This window comes from Lissotriton vulgaris, chromosome 12 (genome assembly GCF_964263255.1).
Source record: "Lissotriton vulgaris chromosome 12, aLisVul1.2, whole genome shotgun sequence".
NCBI classification, from domain to species: Eukaryota; Metazoa; Chordata; class Amphibia; order Caudata; family Salamandridae; genus Lissotriton; species Lissotriton vulgaris.
In genome coordinates, this window is record NC_141700.1 from 451,375,140 (window position 1) to 451,390,623 (window position 15,484).

A 15,484-nucleotide genomic window follows, 5' to 3' on the forward strand; every position below is an offset into this window, starting at 1 on the left:
GCCAGCCAAGTGGCAGCGCACCCTTCTTACTTCCTTTGTTTTAGGATATGGTACACCAGTAGCGATTAAGCCAGCTGGTAAGTTGAGAGAGGAAGGGTTATGCTACAGTTAACAGGAATAATAGAAACTATGAATAGCATAATTTGCATCTTCTCTTTAGCCAAATCCTACCAGTGCAGCAATGGTGAAGTTGAGACTCTTATGCTCAAACCTGCGTTCATACAAATGTGTAAGTCTAAATAAAGTTCTAATTTCTTTCTTCGTACCATCTCATCTTTTCGTTGGGCATCCTATCTACCCTGCAACTCATCTCATTACCAAGATAAATGTATCCTACTCCATGTTAGGCAACAGAGTGGCTCTCATGTCAGACAACATCTTCCTTTACCTTCATGATGCCAGCTGCTTTGCAACAGAGTGGCCTTCTAGTCAGAAAACATCTTGCTTTAGTTTCATGATGTCAGACTGCTAGGCAACAGAATGGCACCTCATGTCAGACAACTTCTTGCTTTAGCTTTATGATGTCAGACACCCCTGGACCAATTGTCCTTGTGGAAGCTAACCACACAGGAGGATGAGATATCAGAAGTTATGCAGTAGGTTACTATCTGTATTCATGACTGCCAGCCACGTAGGAGGGGGAATGGTAAAGGAATGGGAACCAGTCGAAGCACTGTGTCCTTTTCAAAAGTGGGATTGAGGTACAAAGACAGATTAACCTTAACAACAATCCATCTTGAGTATCAGAGTCCAACATAGAGAGTGCAGGAGAAGAGGTTAGATGAGCTTCCTTCCTTGAGTATGTAACACTATTTTTCATAAGTGAGATGGTGCATTTCAGTCTCAAAGGCAGATATTTCCTCGAATAGAATGTTGCTAGCACCAGGATCTAAAGCAGGTTTTAGTAGAGTTTGAGTCAGTCAGTCTTTTATTAACTATCATGACCAACATAATGTGATACATATTACTTCCATCTTGACAGAAATAATATTCAGGCACAGGCTCCCACTATAAATTAGTGAGGACATTCCGATGCTATTTACATCTTTTTAATGCCTAAAAGAATGATTGGGAGTTTTACTTACCACATAAATTGGTAAAATGATGCAGTATGCCAGAAGACTTCCTTTTTTTTTTTGCTTCAGTCTCGGAAATTCAGACAAACTCTGCTGTGAAACACTGCCACTGCTGGTCATTCAGTATAATCTGCAGATGGAAAAGTCCACTGTTAGTACATTTAGTATAAGCAATACAAAAAGTTTAGATTTTTATAAAGGGTAACCAGATCAATACTATGGAGTCTGTTTTATTGTGAAAATCAACAGCTCAATTAAAAAATCATATCTCAATTTGTGTTTATAACCTCTCATACTTCTCTGCATTCCCTTGCCTCATTTGCTAACACTCTCTAAACAATTGTAGCACGTACATTGGGATATAAATCTTTTTGCCAGCCAAGTGGCAGCGCACCCTTCTTACTTCCTTTGTTTTAGGATATGGTACACCAGTAGCGATTAAGCCAGCTGGTAAGTTGAGAGAGGAAGGGTTATGCTACAGTTAACAGGAATAATAGAAACTATGAATAGCATAATTTGCATCTTCTCTTTAGCCAAATCCTACCAGTGCAGCAATGGTGAAGTTGAGACTCTTATGCTCAAACCTGCGTTCATACAAATGTGTAAGTCTAAATAAAGTTCTAATTTCTTTCTTCGTACCATCTCATCTTTTCGTTCGGCATCCTATCTACCCTGCAACTCATCTCATTACCAAGATAAATGTATCCTACTCCTTGTTAGGCAACAGAGTGGCTCTGATGTCAGACAACATCTTCCTTTACCTTCATGATGCCAGCTGCTTTGCAACAGAGTGGCCGTCTAGTCAGAAAACATCTTGCTTTAGCTTCATGATGTCAGACTGCTAGGCAACAGAATGGCACCTCATGTCAGACAACTTCTTGCTTTAGCTTTATGAGGTCAGACACCCCTGGACCAATTGTCCTTGTGTAAGCTAACCCCACAGGAGTATGAGATATCAGAAGTTACGCAGTAGGTTACTATCTGTATTCATGACTGCCAGCCACGTAGGAGGGGGAATGGTAAAGGAATGGGAACCAGTCGAAGCACTGTGTCCTTTTCGAAAGTGGGATTGAGGTACAAAGACAGATTAACCTTAACAACAATCCATCTTGAGTATCAGAGTCCAACATAGAGTGCAGGAGAAGAGGTTAGATGAGCTACCTTTCTTGAGTATGTAACACTATTTTTCATAAGTGAGATGGTGCATTTCAGTCTCAAAGGCAGATATTTCCTCGAATAGAACGTTGCTAGCACCAGGATCTAAAGCAGGTTTTAGTAGAGTTTGAGTCAGTCATTCTTTTATTAACTATCATGACCAACATAATGTGATACATATTACTTCCATCTTGACAGAAATAATATTCAGGCACAGGCTCCCACTATAAATTAGTGAGGACATTCCGATGCTATTTACATCTTTTTAATGCCTAAAAGAATGATTGGGAGTTTTACTTACCACATAAATTGGTAAAATGATGCAGTATGCCAGAAGACTTCCTTTTTTTTTTTGCTTCAGTCTCGGCAATTCAGAGAAACTCTGCTGTGAAACACTGCCACTGCTGGTCATTCAGTATAATCTGCAGATGGAAAAGTCCACTGTTAGTACATTTAGTATAAGCAATACAAAAAGTTTAGATTTTTATAAAGGGTAACCAGATCAATACTATGGAGTCTGTTTTATTGTGAAAATCAACAGCTCAATTAAAAAATCAAATCTCAATTTGTGTTTATAACCTCTCATACTTCTCTGCATTCCCTTGCCTCATTTGCTAACACTCTCTAAACAATTGTAGCACGTACATTGGGATATAAATCTTTTTGCCAGCCAAGTGGCAGCGCACCCTTCTTACTTCCTTTGTTTTAGGATATGGTACACCAGTAGCGATTAAGCCAGCTGGTAAGTTGAGAGAGGAAGGGTTATGCTACAGTTAACAGGAATAATAGAAACTATGAATAGCATAATTTGCATCTTCTCTTTAGCCAAATCCTACCAGTGCAGCAATGGTGAAGTTGAGACTCTTATGCTCAAACCTGCGTTCATACAAATGTGTAAGTCTAAATAAAGTTCTAACTTCTTTCTTCGTACCATCTCATCTTTTCGTTGGGCATCCTGTCTACCCTGCAACTCATCTCATTACCAAGATAAATGTATCCTACTCCTTGTTAGGCAACAGAGTGGCTCTCATGTCAGACAACATCTTCCTTTACCTTCATGATGCCAGCTGCTTTGCAACAGAGTGGCCTTCTAGTCAGAAAACATCTTGCTTTAGCTTTATGATGTCAGACTGCCCGGCAACAGAATGGCACCTCATGTCAGACAACCTCTTGCTTTAGCTTTATGATGTCAGACACCCCTGGACCAATTGTCCTTGTGGAAGCTTACCACACAGGAGGATGAGATATCAGAAGTTACGCAGTAGGTTACTATCTGTATTCATGACTGCCAGCCACGTAGGAGGGGGAATGGTAAAGGAATGGGAACCAGTCGAAGCACTGTGTCCTTTTCAAAAGTGGGATTGAGGTACAAAGACAGATTAACCTTAACAACAATCCATCTTGAGTATCAGAGTCCAACATACAGAGTGCAGGAGAAGAGGTTAGATGAGCTTCCTTCCTTGAGTATGTAACACTATTTTTCATAAGTGAGATGGCGCATTTCAGTCTCAAAGGCAGCAATTTCCTCGAATAGAACGTTGCTAGCACCAGGATCTAAAGCAGGTTTTAGTAGAGTTTGAGTCAGTCATTCTTTTATTAACTATCATGACCAACATAATGTGATACATATTACTTCCATCTTGACAGAAATAATATTCAGGCACAGGCTCCCACTATAAATTAGTGAGGACATTCCGATGCTATTTACATCTTTTTAATGCCTAAAAGAATGATTGGGAGTTTTGCTTACCACATAAATTGGTAAAATGATGCAGTACGCCAGAAGACGTCCTTTTTTTTTTGCTTCAGTCTTGGCAATTCAGAGAAACTCTGCTGTGAAACACTGCCACTGCTGGTCATTCAGTATAATCTGCAGATGGAAAAGTCCACTGTTAGTACATTTAGTATAAGCAATACAAAAAGTTTAGATTTTTATAAAGGGTAACCAGATCAATACTATGGAGTCTGTTTTATTGTGAAAATCAACAGCTCAATTAAAAAATCATATCTCAATTTGTGTTTATAACCTCTCATACTTCTCTGCATTCCCTTGCCTCATTTGCTAACACTCTCTAAACAATTGTAGCACGTACATTGGGATATAAATCTTTTTGCCAGCCAAGTGGCAGCGCACCCTTCTTACTTCCTTTGTTTTAGGATATGGTACACCAGTAGCGATTAAGCCAGCTGGTAAGTTGAGAGAGGAAGGGTTATGCTACAGTTAACAGGAATAATAGAAACTATGAATAGCATAATTTGCATCTTCTCTTTAGCCAAATCCTACCAGTGCAGCAATGGTGAAGTTGAGACTCTTATGCTCAAACCTGCGTTCATACAAATGTGTAAGTCTAAATAAAGTTCTAATTTCTTTCTTCGTACCATCTCATCTTTTCGTTCGGCATCCTATCTACCCTGCAACTCATCTCATTACCAAGATAAATGTATCCTACTCCTTGTTAGGCAACAGAGTGGCTCTGATGTCAGACAACATCTTCCTTTACCTTCATGATGCCAGCTGCTTTGCAACAGAGTGGCCGTCTAGTCAGAAAACATCTTGCTTTAGCTTCATGATGTCAGACTGCTAGGCAACAGAATGGCACCTCATGTCAGACAACTTCTTGCTTTAGCTTTATGAGGTCAGACACCCCTGGACCAATTGTCCTTGTGTAAGCTAACCCCACAGGAGTATGAGATATCAGAAGTTACGCAGTAGGTTACTATCTGTATTCATGACTGCCAGCCACGTAGGAGGGGGAATGGTAAAGGAATGGGAACCAGTCGAAGCACTGTGTCCTTTTCGAAAGTGGGATTGAGGTACAAAGACAGATTAACCTTAACAACAATCCATCTTGAGTATCAGAGTCCAACATAGAGTGCAGGAGAAGAGGTTAGATGAGCTACCTTTCTTGAGTATGTAACACTATTTTTCATAAGTGAGATGGTGCATTTCAGTCTCAAAGGCAGATATTTCCTCGAATAGAACGTTGCTAGCACCAGGATCTAAAGCAGGTTTTAGTAGAGTTTGAGTCAGTCATTCTTTTATTAACTATCATGACCAACATAATGTGATACATATTACTTCCATCTTGACAGAAATAATATTCAGGCACAGGCTCCCACTATAAATTAGTGAGGACATTCCGATGCTATTTACATCTTTTTAATGCCTAAAAGAATGATTGGGAGTTTTACTTACCACATAAATTGGTAAAATGATGCAGTATGCCAGAAGACTTCCTTTTTTTTTTTGCTTCAGTCTCGGCAATTCAGAGAAACTCTGCTGTGAAACACTGCCACTGCTGGTCATTCAGTATAATCTGCAGATGGAAAAGTCCACTGTTAGTACATTTAGTATAAGCAATACAAAAAGTTTAGATTTTTATAAAGGGTAACCAGATCAATACTATGGAGTCTGTTTTATTGTGAAAATCAACAGCTCAATTAAAAAATCAAATCTCAATTTGTGTTTATAACCTCTCATACTTCTCTGCATTCCCTTGCCTCATTTGCTAACACTCTCTAAACAATTGTAGCACGTACATTGGGATATAAATCTTTTTGCCAGCCAAGTGGCAGCGCACCCTTCTTACTTCCTTTGTTTTAGGATATGGTACACCAGTAGCGATTAAGCCAGCTGGTAAGTTGAGAGAGGAAGGGTTATGCTACAGTTAACAGGAATAATAGAAACTATGAATAGCATAATTTGCATCTTCTCTTTAGCCAAATCCTACCAGTGCAGCAATGGTGAAGTTGAGACTCTTATGCTCAAACCTGCGTTCATACAAATGTGTAAGTCTAAATAAAGTTCTAACTTCTTTCTTCGTACCATCTCATCTTTTCGTTGGGCATCCTGTCTACCCTGCAACTCATCTCATTACCAAGATAAATGTATCCTACTCCTTGTTAGGCAACAGAGTGGCTCTCATGTCAGACAACATCTTCCTTTACCTTCATGATGCCAGCTGCTTTGCAACAGAGTGGCCTTCTAGTCAGAAAACATCTTGCTTTAGCTTTATGATGTCAGACTGCCCGGCAACAGAATGGCACCTCATGTCAGACAACCTCTTGCTTTAGCTTTATGATGTCAGACACCCCTGGACCAATTGTCCTTGTGGAAGCTTACCACACAGGAGGATGAGATATCAGAAGTTACGCAGTAGGTTACTATCTGTATTCATGACTGCCAGCCACGTAGGAGGGGGAATGGTAAAGGAATGGGAACCAGTCGAAGCACTGTGTCCTTTTCAAAAGTGGGATTGAGGTACAAAGACAGATTAACCTTAACAACAATCCATCTTGAGTATCAGAGTCCAACATACAGAGTGCAGGAGAAGAGGTTAGATGAGCTTCCTTCCTTGAGTATGTAACACTATTTTTCATAAGTGAGATGGCGCATTTCAGTCTCAAAGGCAGCAATTTCCTCGAATAGAACGTTGCTAGCACCAGGATCTAAAGCAGGTTTTAGTAGAGTTTGAGTCAGTCATTCTTTTATTAACTATCATGACCAACATAATGTGATACATATTACTTCCATCTTGACAGAAATAATATTCAGGCACAGGCTCCCACTATAAATTAGTGAGGACATTCCGATGCTATTTACATCTTTTTAATGCCTAAAAGAATGATTGGGAGTTTTACTTACCACATAAATTGGTAAAATGATGCAGTATGCCAGAAGACTTCCTTTTTTTTTTTGCTTCAGTCTCGGCAATTCAGAGAAACTCTGCTGTGAAACACTGCCACTGGTGGTCATTCAGTATAATCTGCAGATGGAAAAGTCCACTGTTAGTACATTTAGTATAAGCAATACAAAAAGTTTAGATTTTTATAAAGGGTAACCAGATCAATACTATGGAGTCTGTTTTATTGTGAAAATCAACAGCTCAATTAAAAAATCAAATCTCAATTTGTGTTTATAACCTCTCATACTTCTCTGCATTCCCTTGCCTCATTTGCTAACACTCTCTAAACAATTGTAGCACGTACATTGGGATATAAATCTTTTTGCCAGCCAAGTGGCAGCGCACCCTTCTTACTTCCTTTGTTTTAGGATATGGTACACCAGTAGCGATTAAGCCAGCTGGTAAGTTGAGAGAGGAAGGGTTATGCTACAGTTAACAGGAATAATAGAAACTATGAATAGCATAATTTGCATCTTCTCTTTAGCCAAATCCTACCAGTGCAGCAATGGTGAAGTTGAGACTCTTATGCTCAAACCTGCGTTCATACAAATGTGTAAGTCTAAATAAAGTTCTAAATTCTTTCTTCGTACCATCTCATCTTTTCGTTGGGCATCCTGTCTACCCTGCAACTCATCTCATTACCAAGATAAATGTATCCTACTCCTTGTTAGGCAACAGAGTGGCTCTCATGTCAGACAACATCTTCCTTTACCTTCATGATGCCAGCTGCTTTGCAACAGAGTGGCCTTCTAGTCAGAAAACATCTTGCTTTAGCTTTATGATGTCAGACTGCCCGGCAACAGAATGGCACCTCATGTCAGACAACCTCTTGCTTTAGCTTTATGATGTCAGACACCCCTGGACCAATTGTCCTTGTGGAAGCTAACCACACAGGAGGATGAGATATCAGAAGTTACGCAGTAGGTTACTATCTGTATTCATGACTGCCAGCCACGTAGGAGGGGGAATGGTAAAGGAATGGGAACCAGTCGAAGCACTGTGTCCTTTTCAAAAGTGGGATTGAGGTACAAAGACAGATTAACCTTAACAACAATCCATCTTGAGTATCAGAGTCCAACATAGAGTGCAGGAGAAGAGGTTAGATGAGCTACCTTTCTTGAGTATGTAACACTATTTTTCATAAGTGAGATGGTGCATTTCAGTCTCAAAGGCAGATATTTCCTCGAATAGAACGTTGCTAGCACCAGGATCTAAAGCAGGTTTTAGTAGAGTTTGAGTCAGTCATTCTTTTATTAACTATCATGACCAACATAATGTGATACATATTACTTCCATCTTGACAGAAATAATATTCAGGCACAGGCTCCCACTATAAATTAGTGAGGACATTCCGATGCTATTTACATCTTTTTAATGCCTAAAAGAATGATTGGGAGTTTTACTTACCACATAAATTGGTAAAATGATGCAGTATGCCAGAAGACTTCCTTTTTTTTTTTGCTTCAGTCTCGGCAATTCAGAGAAACTCTGCTGTGAAACACTGCCACTGCTGGTCATTCAGTATAATCTGCAGATGGAAAAGTCCACTGTTAGTACATTTAGTATAAGCAATACAAAAAGTTTAGATTTTTATAAAGGGTAACCAGATCAATACTATGGAGTCTGTTTTATTGTGAAAATCAACAGCTCAATTAAAAAATCAAATCTCAATTTGTGTTTATAACCTCTCATACTTCTCTGCATTCCCTTGCCTCATTTGCTAACACTCTCTAAACAATTGTAGCACGTACATTGGGATATAAATCTTTTTGCCAGCCAAGTGGCAGCGCACCCTTCTTACTTCCTTTGTTTTAGGATATGGTACACCAGTAGCGATTAAGCCAGCTGGTAAGTTGAGAGAGGAAGGGTTATGCTACAGTTAACAGGAATAATAGAAACTATGAATAGCATAATTTGCATCTTCTCTTTAGCCAAATCCTACCAGTGCAGCAATGGTGAAGTTGAGACTCTTATGCTCAAACCTGCGTTCATACAAATGTGTAAGTCTAAATAAAGTTCTAACTTCTTTCTTCGTACCATCTCATCTTTTCGTTGGGCATCCTGTCTACCCTGCAACTCATCTCATTACCAAGATAAATGTATCCTACTCCTTGTTAGGCAACAGAGTGGCTCTCATGTCAGACAACATCTTCCTTTACCTTCATGATGCCAGCTGCTTTGCAACAGAGTGGCCTTCTAGTCAGAAAACATCTTGCTTTAGCTTTATGATGTCAGACTGCCCGGCAACAGAATGGCACCTCATGTCAGACAACCTCTTGCTTTAGCTTTATGATGTCAGACACCCCTGGACCAATTGTCCTTGTGGAAGCTAACCACACAGGAGGATGAGATATCAGAAGTTACGCAGTAGGTTACTATCTGTATTCATGACTGCCAGCCACGTAGGAGGGGGAATGGTAAAGGAATGGGAACCAGTCGAAGCACTGTGTCCTTTTCAAAAGTGGGATTGAGGTACAAAGACAGATTAACCTTAACAACAATCCATCTTGAGTATCAGAGTCCAACATAGAGTGCAGGAGAAGAGGTTAGATGAGCTACCTTTCTTGAGTATGTAACACTATTTTTCATAAGTGAGATGGTGCATTTCAGTCTCAAAGGCAGATATTTCCTCGAATAGAACGTTGCTAGCACCAGGATCTAAAGCAGGTTTTAGTAGAGTTTGAGTCAGTCATTCTTTTATTAACTATCATGACCAACATAATGTGATACATATTACTTCCATCTTGACAGAAATAATATTCAGGCACAGGCTCCCACTATAAATTAGTGAGGACATTCCGATGCTATTTACATCTTTTTAATGCCTAAAAGAATGATTGGGAGTTTTACTTACAACATAAATTGGTAAAATGATGCAGTATGCCAGTAGATTTCCTTTTTTTTTTTTTGCTTCAGTCTCGGCAATTCAGAGAAACTCTGCTGTGAAACACTGCCACTGCTGGTCATTCAGTATAATCTGCAGATGGAAAAGTCCACTGTTAGTACATTTAGTATAAGCAATACAAAAAGTTTAGATTTTTATAAAGGGTAACCAGATCAATACTATGGAGTCTGTTTTATTGTGAAAATCAACAGCTCAATTAAAAAATCAAATCTCAATTTGTGTTTATAACCTCTCATACTTCTCTGCATTCCCTTGCCTCATTTGCTAACACTCTCTAAACAATTGTAGCACGTACATTGGGATATAAATCTTTTTGCCAGCCAAGTGGCAGCGCACCCTTCTTACTTCCTTTGTTTTAGGATATGGTACACCAGTAGCGATTAAGCGAGCTGGTAAGTTGAGAGAGGAAGGGTTATGCTACAGTTAACAGGAATAATAGAAACTATGAATAGCATAATTTGCATCTTCTCTTTAGCCAAATCCTACCAGTGCAGCAATGGTTAAGTTGAGACTCTTATGCTCAAACCTCCGTTCATACAAATGTGTAAGTCTAAATAAAGTTCTAATTTCTTTCTTTGTACCATCTCATCTTTTCGTTGGGCATCCTGTCTACCCTGCAACTCATCTCATTACCAAGATAAATGTATCCTACTCCTTGTTAGGCAACAGAGTGGCTCTCATGTCAGACAACATCTTCCTTTACCTTCATGATGCCAGCTGCTTTGAAACAGAGTGGCCTTCTAGTCAGAAAACATCTTGCTTTAGCTTTAGGATGTCAGACTGCAAGGCAACAGAATGGCACCTCATGTCAGACAACTTCTTGCTTTAGCTTTATGATGTCAGACACCCCTGGACCAATTGTCCTTGTGGAAGCTAACCCCACAGGAGGATGAGATATCAGAAGTTACGCAGTAGGTTACTATCTGTATTCATGACTGCCAGCCACGTAGGAGGGGGAATGGTAAAGGAATGGGAACCAGTCGAAGCACTGTGTCCTTTTCGAAAGTGGGATTGAGGTACAAAGACAGATTAACCTTAACAACAATCCATCTTGAGTATCAGAGTCCAACATACAGAGTGCAGGAGAAGAGGTTAGATGAGCTTCCTTCCTTGAGTATGTAACACTATTTTTCATAAGTGAGATGGTGCATTTCAGTCTCAAAGGCAGATATTTCCTCGAATAGAACGTTGCTAGCACCAGGATCTAAAGCAGGTTTTAGTAGAGTTTGAGTCAGTCATTCTTTTATTAACTATCATGACCAACATAATGTGATACATATTACTTCCATCTTGACAGAAATAATATTCAGGCACAGGCTCCCACTATAAATTAGTGAGGACATTCCGATGCTATTTACATCTTTTTAATGCCTAAAAGAATGATTGGGAGTTTTACTTACCACATAAATTGGTAAAATGATGCAGTATGCCAGAAGACTTCCTTTTTTTTTTGCTTCAGTCTCGGCAATTCAGAGAAACTCTGCTGTGAAACACTGCCACTGCTGGTCATTCAGTATAATCTGCAGATGGAAAAGTCCACTGTTAGTACATTTAGTATAAGCAATACAAAAAGTTTAGATTTTTATAAAGGGTAACCAGATTAATACTATGGAGTCTGTTTTATTGTGAAAATCAACAGCTCAATTAAACAATCAAATCTCAATTTGTGTTTATAACCTCTCATACTTCTCTGCATTCCCTTGCCTCATTTGCTAACACTCTCTAAACAATTGTAGCACGTACATTGGGATATAAATCTTTTTGCCAGCCAAGTGTCAGAGCACCCTTCTTACTTCCTTTGTTTTAGGATATGGTACACCAGTAGCGATTAAGCCAGCTGGTAAGTTGAGAGAGGAAGGGTTATGCTACAGTTAACAGGAATAATAGAAACTATGAATAGCATAATTTGCATCTTCTCTTTAGCCAAATCCTACCAGTGCAGCAATGGTGAAGTTGAGACTCTTATGCTCAAACCTGCGTTCATACAAATGTGTAAGTCTAAATAAAGTTCTAATTTCTTTCTTCTTACCATCTCATCTTTTCGTTGGGCATCCTATCTACCCTGCAACTCATCTCATTACCAAGATAAATGTATCCTACTCCTTGTTAGGTAACAGAGTGGCTCTCATGTCAGACAACATCTTCCTTTACCTTCATGATGCCAGCTGCTTTGCAACAGAGTGGCCTTCTAGTCAGAAAACATCGTGCTTTAGCTTCATGATGTCAGACTGCTAGGCAACAGAATGGCACCTCATGTCAGACAACTTCTTGCTTTAGCTTTATGATGTCAGACACCCCTGGACCAATTGTCCTTGTGGAAGCTAACCACACAGGAGGATGAGATATCAGAAGTTATGCAGTAGGTTACTATCTGTATTCATGACTGCCAGCCACGTAGGAGGGGGAATGGTAAAGGAATGGGAACCAGTCGAAGCACTGTGTCCTTTTCAAAAGTGGGATTGAGGTACAAAGACAGATTAACCTTAACAACAATCCATCTTGAGTATCAGAGTCCAACATAGAGAGTGCAAGAGAAGAGGTTAGATGAGCTTCCTTCCTTGAGTATGTAACACTATTTTTCATAAGTGAGATGGTGCATTTCAGTCTCAAACGCAGATATTTCCTCGAATAGAATGTTGCTAGCACCAGGATCTAAAGCAGGTTTTAGTAGAGTTTGAGTCAGTCAGTCTTTTATTAACTATCATGACCAACATAATGTGATACATATTACTTCCATCTTGACAGAAATAATATTCAGGCACAGGCTCCCACTATAAATTAGTGAGGACATTCCGATGCTATTTACATCTTTTTAATGCCTAAAAGAATGATTGGGAGTTTTACTTACCACATAAATTGGTAAAATGATGCAGTATGCCAGAAGACTTCCTTTTTTTTTTTTTGCTTCAGTCTCGGCAATTCAGAGAAACTCTGCTGTGAAACACTGCCACTGCTGGTCATTCAGTATAATCTGCAGATGGAAAAGTCCACTGTTAGTACATTTAGTATAAGCAATACAAAATGTTTAGATTTTTATAAAGGGTAACCAGATCAATACTATGGAGTCTGTTTTATTGTGAAAATCAACAGCTCAATTAAAAAATCAAATCTCAATTTGTGTTTATAACCTCTCATACTTCTCTGCGTCCCCTTGCCTCATTTGCTAACACTCTCTAAACAATTGTAGCACGTACATTGGGATATAAATCTTTTTGCCAGCCAAGTGTCAGAGCACCCTTCTTACTTCCTTTGTTTTAGGATATGGTACACCAGTAGCGATTAAGCCAGCTGGTAAGTTGAGAGAGGAAGGGTTATGCTACAGTTAACAGGAATATTAGAAACTATGAATAGCATAATTTGCATCTTCTCTTTAGCCAAATCCTACCAGAGCAGCAATGGTGAAGTTGAGACTCTTATGCTCAAACCTCCGTTCATACAAATGTGTAAGTCTAAATAAAGTTCTAATTTCTTTCTTTGTACCATCTCATCTTTTCATTGGGCATCCTGTCTACCCTGCAACTCATCTCATTACCAAGATAAATGTATCCTACTCCTTGTTAGGCAACAGAGTGGCTCTCATGTCAGACAACATCTTCCTTTACCTTCTTGATGCCAGCTGCTTTGCAACAGAGTGGCCTTCTAGTCAGAAAACATCTTGCTTTATCTTTATGATGACAGACTGCAAGGCAACAGAATGGCACCTCATGTCAGACAACTTCTTGCTTTAGCTTTATGATGTCAGACACCCCTGGACCAATTGTCCTTGTGGAAGCTAACCCCACAGGAGGATGAGATATCAGAAGTTACGCAGTAGGTTACTATCTGTATGCATGACTGCCAGCCACGTAGGAGGGGGAATGGTAAAGGAATGGGAACCAGTCGAAGCACTGTGTCCTTTTCGAAAGTGGGATTGAGGTACAAAGACAGATTAACCTTAACAACAATCCATCTTGAGTATCAGAGTCCAACATACAGAGTGCAGGAGAAGAGGTTAGATGAGCTTCCTTCCTTGAGTATGTAACACTATTTTTCATAAGTGAGATGGTGCATTTCAGTCTCAAAGGCAGATATTTCCTCGAATAGAACGTTGCTAGCACCAGGATCTAAAGCAGGTTTTAGTAGAGTTTGAGTCAGTCAGTCTTTTATTAACTATCATGACCAACATAATGTGATACATATTACTTCCATCTTGACAGAAATAATATTCAGGCACAGGCTCCCACTATAAATTAGTGAGGACATTCCGATGCTATTTACATCTTTTTAATGCATAAAAGAATGATTGGGAGTTTTACTTACCACATAAATTGGTAAAATGATGCAGTATGCCAGAAGACTTCCTTTTTTTTTGCTTCATTCTCGGCAATTCAGAGAAACTCTGCTGTGAAACACTGCCACTGCTGGTCATTCAGTATAATCTGCAGATGGAAAAGTCCACTGTTAGTACATTTAGTATAAGCAATACAAAATGTTTAGATTTTTATAAAGGGTAACCAGATCAATACTATGGAGTCTGTTTTATTGTGAAAATCAACAGCTCAATTAAAAAATCAAATCTCAATTTGTGTTTATAACCTCTCATACTTCTCTGCGTCCCCTTGCCTCATTTGCTAACACTCTCTAAACAATTGTAGCACGTACATTGGGATATAAATCTTTTTGCCAGCCAAGTGGCAGCGCACCCTTCTTACTTCCTTTGTTTTAGGATATGGTACACCAGTAGCGATTAAGCCAGCTGGTAAGTTGAGAGAGGAAGGGTTATGCTACAGTTAACAGGAATAATAGAAACTATGAATAGCATAATTTGCATCTTCTCTTTAGCCAAATCCTACCAGTGCAGCAATGGTGAAGTTGAGACTCTTATGCTCAAACCTGCGTTCATACAAATGTGTAAGTCTAAATAAAGTTCTAACTTCTTTCTTCGTACCATCTCATCTTTTCGTTGGGCATCCTGTCTACCCTGCAACTCATCTCATTACCAAGATAAATGTATCCTACTCCTTGTTAGGCAACAGAGTGGCTCTCATGTCAGACAACATCTTCCTTTACCTTCATGATGCCAGCTGCTTTGCAACAGAGTGGCCTTCTAGTCAGAAAACATCTTGCTTTAGCTTTATGATGTCAGACTGCTAGGCAACAGAATGGCACCTCATGTCAGACAACTTCTTGCTTTAGCTTTATGATGTCAGACACCCCTGGACCAATTGTCCTTGTGGAAGCTAACCACACAGGAGGATGAGATATCAGAAGTTATGCAGTAGGTTACTATCTGTATTCATGACTGCCAGCCACGTAGGAGGGGGAATGGTAAAGGAATGGGAACCAGTCGAAGCACTGTGTCCTTTTCGAAAGTGGGATTGAGGTACAAAGACAGATTAACCTTAACAGCACTCCATCTTGAGTATCAGAGTCCAACATAGAGTGCAGGAGAAGAGGTTAGATGAGCTTCCTTTCTTGAGTATGTAACACTATTTTTCATAAGTGAGATGGTGCATTTCAGTCTCAAAGGCAGATATTTCCTCGAATAGAACGTTGCTAGCACCAGGATCTAAAGCAGGTTTTAGTAGAGTTTGAGTCAGTCATTCTTTTATTAACTATCATGACCAACATAATGTGATACATATTACTTCCATCTTGACAGAAATAATATTCAGGCACAGGCT

At 39.4% G+C, this 15,484-nt stretch overlaps 1 long non-coding RNA gene across 1 annotated transcript; it reads right to left on the reverse strand.

Moving 5' to 3' along the window:
• Nucleotides 1–1,085: 1,085 nt before the first annotated feature.
• Nucleotides 1,086–14,239, reverse strand: LOC147676746 (uncharacterized). The gene is made up of 10 exons (XR_015302561.1): nt 14,121–14,239; nt 12,670–12,792; nt 11,222–11,341; nt 9,771–9,893; nt 8,324–8,444; nt 6,877–6,997; nt 5,428–5,548; nt 3,982–4,101; nt 2,533–2,653; nt 1,086–1,206 (listed from the first exon to the last, which is right to left on the reverse strand). It is a non-coding gene; the product is annotated as an uncharacterized LOC147676746 (long non-coding RNA).
• Between the last annotated feature and the right edge of the window lie 1,245 nt (nt 14,240–15,484).